This window comes from Neofelis nebulosa, chromosome 4 (assembly GCF_028018385.1).
Source record: "Neofelis nebulosa isolate mNeoNeb1 chromosome 4, mNeoNeb1.pri, whole genome shotgun sequence".
NCBI classification, from domain to species: domain Eukaryota; kingdom Metazoa; phylum Chordata; class Mammalia; order Carnivora; family Felidae; genus Neofelis; species Neofelis nebulosa.
The window spans coordinates 78,555,768-78,563,453 of NC_080785.1; the positions used below are offsets into that span (position 1 = coordinate 78,555,768).

General features: G+C 44.4%; 1 protein-coding gene across 3 annotated transcripts in view; it reads right to left on the reverse strand.

Moving 5' to 3' along the window:
- Positions 1-2,406, reverse strand: part of CROT (carnitine O-octanoyltransferase) — a 49,418-nt gene extending 47,012 nt beyond the window's left edge. The window contains exons 1-2 of one of the 3 annotated variants that reach the window (XM_058725212.1): positions 2,338-2,406; positions 1,632-1,683 (exon numbers count right to left, since the gene is read on the reverse strand). The gene's annotated coding sequence lies outside the window, so the exon portion shown is untranslated. Of the gene's footprint in view, positions 1-1,631; positions 1,731-2,269 lie in introns of those variants that run through there. The other 2 variants (XM_058725213.1, XM_058725211.1) reach the window with 2 other exon arrangements.
- Positions 2,407-7,686: the final 5,280 nt, after the last annotated feature.

Here is a 7,686-nt window from a genome sequence, read left to right on the forward strand (position 1 = left end):
TAGAGAGGATAATCATACAATCAGAAAGAGTTGTTGTTAGGATTGTTTTATTTATTTTTATTATCATTCTTAAATAGGCTCCATACCCAATTGGGGCTTGAACTTGCAACTCTAGGATCAAGAGTCAGATGCTCTACAGAGCCAGCCAGGTGCCTCCAGGATTGTTTTTAAATGACTGCAAAGACACGTCACAGGGGCGCCTAGGTGGCTCAGTCGGTTAAGAGTCTGATTCTTGATTTCGGCTCAGATCACGGTCTCACAATTCGTGGGTTCAAGCCCCGTGTCGGGCTCTGCATAGACACCAAGAAATCTGCTTAGGATATTCTCTCTTTCTCTCTCTCTTCCCCTCCCTTGCTGACACGCAATCTCTAAATAAACTTAAAATAAAAAACAAAAACACACATCATAAAAATAAAGCAATCTGGGGCACCCTAGTGGCTCAGTTGGTTAAGCGTCCGACTTTAGCTCAAGGCATGATCTGCCGGTTCGTGAGTTCGAGCCCCGTGTTGGGCTCTGTGCTGACAGCTCAGAGCCTGGAGTCTTCTTCAGATTGTGTCTCTTGTCTCTCTGCCCCTCTCCTGCTTATGTGCTGTCTCTCTCTCTCTCTCAAAGAATAAACATTTAAAAAAGTGTTTAAAAAAATTAAACAAATTAAAAAAGTAAAAATAAAGCAATCTAGTTGAGACAACCATGTTATGCTAGGCAGAATTTCTAGGAATGGCTCCCATGATTTCACCCCTACACTCTCCAGAACTTGTGAATATAATGAGATCATCACTTCCATGACTGTGATCATGTTGTCTTACACAGCACAGGTGACCTTAGATTATCCAGGTGGGTCTAATCATTTGAGCCCTCAAGAGCAGAAAGCTTACTCCAGCAGTTGGCTGTAGATGAGTCAGGGGGATTAAAAGCATGAAAAGGATTGAAGGTGCTGTCTGGCAATAAACATACAGGTGGTCTTACGGAAGTGACAAAGCCCCCAGCTGGAGCCTAGGAAGGAAAGCGGGTCCTCGGCCCTAGTACACCTGCAAGAAAATAAATTCTGCACCTTCACTTAGCCTAGAGGTGGATTCTTCCTCAGGGCCTCCAGACCAGAGCCCAGGACTACAGAAACCTTTATTTCGGCTTTGTGAGGTGCTAAGCAGAGTACCCAGCTAAAACTACCTGGACTTCAGACCTATAGAAGCTGTGAGATAAGATAACCACTTTGTGATTTTGTGTGGTTTGTTTTGTTTTGTTTTTTTAACTAAGTTTATGGTAAATTGTTATGGCAGCAATAAGAATCTAATACACATACGTAGAAAAGATAAGCTATTCTCTGTATACCTACCTCCCTTAGTACTTAATGGACGCTAGAAAAATGATACCAAGACTACCAATCCCATACCTATATGGTCTTAACTCACCAAAACGTACACAGTGAAAATATGAATTAGGAGATTTTTTCAGCAAGGACTGTTTTGAATGTTCAACTACAAAGATAAAGTCTAAAAGAACCTACATACGCATTAAGAAAAATCATGACACTGGATTTAATTACAGGATGGCTTCCTGGGGGCAATAAAATGTAAACACAGATTGGAAAAGAGAATCGGGAACAGCAAGTAAAAAAATAAATTGCCACATACCGGTACACGAAGATGAACTGGTTAGGACTTCCAGGAGGCCGCTGCAACCATCCTGTTTGAGAACGCGGGTTTGAACTAGGCTGGTGACTGTGGGAAGCAAGAAACTAGCGTGACAACCGCCGGGGGCGGGAGGGAACATGGAAATTTTTACCAAAAACTGGCTTAAGAAAATGGAAGACAAGAAATCTGCAGACTATGAAGCCTTAAGACTTAAAACTGTTGGGAATCAGAGCACGCACTCAAAAGAGTCCATCTACCAGACAGCTGGCGAACAATTGTTACGGGATTCACCAGGTTTTGGACAACCACACTCAAGAGACAAAGTGCTGCCGGTGCCCGGTATCTGGGGCCCCCGCCCAGACGCAGGGCGACAAGCTTAAAGCTTGGGTGTAGATACAGAAGTGCAGAGCGAGGAGAGCTCAGACTTCTCCCACCACACCAATAGTTGCTCCGCACACTCAGGAGGCCACCAAGTGAGAGAAATCCAAATAAGCAGCGCTACGGCACCGCCCGGCGGCCCAACCTCGGGGGTACTTCTACGACCGCGGCAGGCGAGCTGCCTGACTACACGACACTCCCGCCGAGTCCGAGCACTTCCGCCGTTCCACGCTATGGAACTCTGTTCTACGCAACTTAACTTTTCCCCACCATCTCCACGGGCTGGGGAGAGAGGGAGCGCTGCCCCATCGGGCCTACTGGTCCTCACCGCTTGCCCTTCACCTCCTCGGCCGCGACTCGCAGCCCCCGAGGAGCAGGAATCAAACGGAAAGCCGCGAGGGTCCCGCCCCGCAGGCACCGGCGAACGAAGATTGGATGCAAAGCCGCGAGGGTCCCGCCCCATACTTGAAGCCTGGGACGAGGCGGGCCTGCGCTCTGATAGGACCCAGCCCAATCTCACTCGGGCGTCCTCTGCCGGAGGCTGGGTTCCAGGATGCGGGGCTGGGAGGGGCTTCCCCGATGCCAGAGAAGGGCTTCCCCGACGCCAGAGAAAGGGCCCCAGCCCTGCCGGACAGCGGTTGACTGCTTTCAGCAGGTGGAGCCCAGCGCCCGGGCCAGGGATACAGCTGGAGACTCCGGGCAGGCAGCCCTCCGCCTACGCAAGCACACAACCCTGGGACTGACGTAGTAACTGATGCCTCAGACTCAATCTTGGTCCAGTTTGTGCAAGACTCGGCGCCCTGTTTACCTGCCTCTTCTAGCCCCAGCTCTGTCTTGCCAGCCGCTCCTTCCCCTTAACAGTGCGACTCTTTTTGCAACCCTCAAGCAATAATTTATACCATTGCTTTTTAAAGGAATCTCGTTCACCCGTGTCTTGGCAAGAGAGTAGTGACCACACAGATATCTGCTTAATCTCTTTTTCTATCCACTGAGACTGAAGTTTGCCCAGCGAAGATAATGCTTCAAGCACTCTGCAGCATCCCTGGCTTCCCTACCCGTCTACAATTCTTCATGATGCCCAAGGTCGGTGAAGCCCCAAGGGATGCTTACCCTGCAAGCTTGGGGTTGATCTGATGTTTTTTTAACTATTGCGCCAAAAAATAGAGTTTTCAACCAAAATGGAGCTAGATGAGTTCAAGAAGATCGCAATGTGATTAACTTCGTTAAACAGGCCAGTCTATTTTACATTTACCTCCTGAAACAAAATATACTGTTCGAATTTTCATTTTAAATACACTGTTTCATTTGTGTGGAAGCAAAGACCAATCTTTTACCCTGGCTCTGAACTAAATATCCAATATAAAGAACTGGGTCTCTAATTAACATATCAATGGAGGTCTCAATCCTTTATCTGTCTTTCCTAACTCCCTGGTAGTTAAATCTGAAGTGAATGGAACTGAAGCTATGTATAACTGAATATTCACTTGGTTTGAATATTCCTAAATTTCCTACAGAACTGTTAATGTGTGTGATTATGGTGCAGCTCCAGCCCTTGCTGAAGGTGTCGCATAATATATGACAGACACACCTTTCTAATAAAAGTTCTGGATTCTGAACTATATCAGGTCAAGCAGGTTTCGAATAGGAGTTGTAAATTTGTAGTAGTTGTTTCTGAAGTTGTCATAAAGACTATTTCTCACAGTATGTAAATGTTGTGTTCTGGATAATGTTACAATTGGCTTATAAGATAGTATTCTCACACAGAATAATAAAGTAATAGAAGGCTGCTCAAAAGCCTTCATCGTACTTTTTTCTTCTTCCTGATGAGTGTTGGCACCTCTTGAAAAATTTATGCTTATTTAATGCCTTTTGATGGCATAGAAGTTAGGGTCTCTTCACTATCTTTCTCCTACTCTTGTGACTTATGGGGAAACAAGTTATTTCTGTAAAGATTCCTGGATTCTTGAAAGGTGGAAAAAGATGGACTGAATGAAAATGACAGGAATGGAGACTTGAGTGTGCAGGGAAAAAATGTAAGCTTAAAATATACTGAGGAGCCACTTGGGTGGCTCAGTCAGTTAAGCACCCAACTAAGGTCGTGATTGTATGGTTCCTGACATGGAGCCCCACATGGGTGCCCATGGAGCCTGCTTGGGATTCTCTATCTCCGTCTGTGCCATGCGCACATGCTCTCTTTTTCAAAAATAAATAAACGTTGGGGTGCCTGGGTGGCTCAGTCGATTAAGCATCCAACTTCAGCTCAGGTCATGATCTTGCAGTTTGTGGGTTCGAGCCCTACATCGGGCTCTATGCTGACAGCTTAGAGCCTGGAGCCTCCTTCGGATTCAGTGTCTCCCTCTCTCTCTGCTCCTTCCCTGCTTGCGCTCTGACTCTCTCTCAAAAATACATAAACCTTAAGAAAAAGTTTTAAAAATAAAAAAATAAACCTTTTTAAGAAGATTTTAAAATATACTGATAAGCATATGTACTAATAATCCTTAAAAGCATATAAGTGATTTTTCTTCAAAATGCATAATAAATACTTTAATGGCAGACTCCAGATTATGTTCTGTTCAAGTTAAATTCTAACTGGTTTGCATTTCTTAGAGTGATATGGAAGATACTGGCTAGTGAGGAAGATGTTTCAGGCACATGAAGTACATTGATAACAGTAAGTTTTACCAAGATTAAGAACTGATTCTGAATCAAAATATTTTGCTGCAGAAAAACTTGTAAGTACTATAAGTGGTGATAATAAGTTTTTTTAAGTTGCCATAAAAGATCTTTCATTTTGAGTCCTGCATAGGTCTTTCTCACTATGCTACAAATAGAAAAAGCCCTTAGAGACGAGTCCAGTAAGTACAACTAGCTTACTGCTAAGACTTGTAACTCTAATGTGATGGGGAAACTGAAGGGAATCCGATTTATTTTATTTTTTAATTTTTTTTTAATGTTTGTTTATTTTTGAGAGAGAGAGACAGAGTACAAGCCGGGGAGGGGCAGAGAGAGAGGGAAACATGGAATCTGAAGCAGGCTCCGGGCTCTGAGCCATCAGCACAGAGCCTGACGTGGCACTTGAACTCATGAACCATAAGATCATGACCTGAGCCAAAGTCTGAGGATCAACCGACTGAGCCACCCAGGTACCCCAAAGGAGATCCATTTTAGAAAAGGTCCATCTGTGCTGTTTGTCTGCTAGGCCCATTTGCTCATGTTTTATATTTCATCTTGCATCTGAGCAAACCAAAGAAGCTAATTATGTTTACATTCCAAGGGGGAAACAAGAAAGTTAATCATTCTCTGAGTTTCGTCCTAGGCCCCCATATACCTGATAGCATCTTAAGAACAAACCTCAGCAGACACTAGTGCCAACAGTCCCTTCCTTCGGTGATTTGTGGAATAACACCTATTGTTCACCTGACACTCACCTTTGATTGGACCCTACCCTGGATTCGTGAAGGAACCCATGCCCTGGACCCCTTTCCAACATAAAGCCCTAATCCCAAGCAGTGGAGAAACTCACTTCTTTTCTGAGCCTCCCAGACACTCCATCTGGGGTATTCAATCTGTTCTGTGCTATCACTTAGGTTATTCATTAAACTCTGCTCTCACTTCTTCCCGGCTCATATTTGATTTCTATCCTGTACAAAGCCAAGGACCCTCCAGTCCTATAAGACCCCCTTTGGGTCCTCAGACATAGCCTGCTTACTATGTCACTACCTGTCACTAAGAAGTAATGAAATAACATATAAATAGCTCTAATCTATAGGATAGATCTTGACTTTCATCCCAGTGTGTAAAATGAACATATGGAAGACATAGTGTTCTTATTTTTAATGGGGAGGCAGTAAAAAGGTGGTCATTTTGGGAAGCAGCCAAAAACAAAGTATGCTGGATGCAAAGAGGCCAAGAAGGTCTAGAAACCTACTTCTGTACCTGTGAGACATGTGTTCTCAATTGCATAAGGATTCATCATGTAAACCCCACGTAGGCAGGCTTTGGCATTTTCTGGGAAATAAAATGATACTCTCCAAGCTCCATGCTCCTACTTTATAGTTCTGAGAAACTCCCAATAAGATTTACCAGGTGTCCCAAAGCAGGGCCCATCATGCCCATGTCTCCAGCTGGGCAGAAGCCCCAAGAGAAACTGGAGTCATCCTGGCTTGAGCAGGATTTACAATCAACCACACGAAACTTGTAGTCCTTAGAACACAAAATGGGTTTCATCATCTCTTGCAGCTGCCATCCACTCTTTCGTAACACGCAAACTGCTGTGGGAAACCTTCCTTCCTGTTCTTGTTCCTTCACCTTCTTACCAGCAACCCAGGCTGACTGCGTACCTGTTTCCTCACTAATCCTTTCCACTGCCCACCTTTTGTGTAATCATTGTGAACCCTTCTCAGCGGCAATTGCACCCTGAATTCCCTCCATCACTAAAGCTGCTTAATCTGAATAGTTAACATGACTAAGCAATTTGACACACTTGTCAACACCGGCCGCCCACTATTGTGGTTTTCTTGTTAGCATTCCAAATATCCTGGACTCTGCTTTGGTGTGCGTAAGATTCACTTCCTTTTTCGTGTGTTTCATACACATTCATATGTGATTAGCTACAGAGATAAAAGGCTATACAAGCAAGTGTTTATTTTTAATTTATTTATTTTTGAGAGAAAGAGAGAGAGGCAGAGCACAAACAGGGGAGGGGCAGAGAGAGAGGAGACAGAGAATTGGAAGCAGGCTCCAGGCTCTGAGTTGTCAGCACAGACCCCTTCGCTCAAACTCACAAACTGTGAGATCATGCCCTGAACCGAAGTCAGACGTGTAACCAACTGAGCCACCCAGGCACCCCCTACAAGCAAGTATTGACTGAGCACTGCTCTTTACCTAACATTCTATTCAATATCAACAAATCAACAAGTCAAATCCATAAATTTATGAAAACCTCCCCTCAGAGAAATACAAATACACATATAGACACAAAGTGTAAAAAATTTCTGAAGGTTCACAGATGCCCTGGAGCTTACTCATACATACCCTTTCAGCCTTGATCAAAGCATGGGCTACAATTTTCATCAGAACACCTGAAATGCTTGTATCAAATGCAGATTCCCAAAGGTTGCCCCAGGCTTTAATTGAATTGGAGGGAGCAGGGGGACCCCAGAATCTGCGTCTCTAAGGAGACAGTCATTCCCTACCCTCCAAGGATGCGGAGTGCATAGCAAGTGAGAATCTCAGGACCTAGGTGTCTACACATCCCACATTAAGAATCCTAAGTAAGAATAGCAAAAATTAAAATGATAGAGAATACCCAGTGCCATGTCTGGAACTTAGGAATCTGAGCAGAAGGCTGTCAAGTAGAGAAAGGGAGAAGGAGGCTTGCAGCCAAGGAAGGGGAAGAATTGGACAGAGGGAAGCATGGGCACAGAAGTGTGAACTATTGACAGTCTGACTGGGAACTGGAAAGAACTAAATAAAGGAAGTTCAAAGTGCTCACACGAAGTCATGAGCAAGACTGTCGGAGTCACATGTAGAAGTCATGAGGCCAAAAATAGTGGTGCCAGGCTCAGGCTGGTGTGGTTTTGGAGAAGGGATGTTTAAAGTAGTCTTGGTGGGAGGACCTGGGTGGCTCTGTTGGTTAGGCAGCTGACTCTTGATCTTTTTTTTTTTATTGTTTTTT